Raw genomic sequence first — 1,127 nt, 5'->3', positions numbered from 1 at the left:
CTCCATCATGGTGGCACTCCGTTCCCCATCTTCCCTCTATGCCTTCAAGGAGCAGGCACCCCCTCCCACCCCCAGCTCTGGCGTCTCAGTCCCCGCTGTCCTGGCAGTGTTCCGCCATTTGCCTCTGTCTGTCTAGAGCACTCTGATTGGCTGCTAAGGCAACCAATCAGAGTGCAACTAAGACGTTACTGACAGACAAACTAAGGCTTTTATAATATTATAATGATCTATGAAATATGCCCTGAAAGATAACAGATAAGGGCTTTTTCATACAAGAGGAGAGAACTTATTTCAGGGGTGTAGGTTGTAGCTGTGTTGGTCTAAGGACATAGGCAGAACTTATTTCAGAACTTATTTCAGAACTCGAGGACCCCCCAGGGCTAAGTGTGGACAGAGTACTTACCCTTCTGTGGCACAGTGCCACACACATAGGCTTAACTGTGCTCCTTTCCTGGGTAGATCTTCTACTGGCAGTACACTTACAGAAGATAACGTTTAGTATAATCATGGATGTTCTTTATATGATATTTCTGTCCTATGCACAGATCATGATGCTCATCTTCTCTATATGAAGGGTGAAATTAAACTGTAGGAAATTGTCAGCATTTCTCCGCCCCACTGACGGGATGAATTAATCAAAAGTCCTACATTCTATTACACTGAATTCTACAATGCAATTCTGAACAGTCTTTAACTGTACACACCTGCAGTTAAATATCCTTCTAGTTCCTCCTCCCACTCTGTTTGTATCTCACCAAGAACTCTGACAACCAGAAAAGAAAAAAAAAACATCTTTACATTCACTTGTGAAAGTATGTGCATTGGAAAAATAAATCACTGGATGTTATGTGCCAATCTGTTATGTCCCATTTGCAGTTATTTCCAGTGACATTTTCTCTGGCAAGCATAGGTACTGACATTTAGTCTGAGGAGCAATTAGTCTGTAGACATTTGCCATACTCACATACATTTATTTCACTCCCTATATTTCAATTCATGTTCTAAATATATAAATATTTTATCATAAAATTCAGAACTTTTTAGTGAAATTATCTCCAGGGTATAAGCCCATAAATAATTTTTCAACCATATGGCTCTGCATTGGTGAAGAGGTCCATCCACATAGA

Source organism: Alligator sinensis, unplaced genomic scaffold, assembly GCF_000455745.1.
Source record: "Alligator sinensis unplaced genomic scaffold, ASM45574v1 scaffold227_1, whole genome shotgun sequence".
In the NCBI taxonomy this organism is placed as follows: Eukaryota; Metazoa; Chordata; order Crocodylia; family Alligatoridae; genus Alligator; species Alligator sinensis.
The sequence above is the reverse complement of the archived record's forward strand: the minus strand, read 5'-3'. Positions refer to the sequence as shown.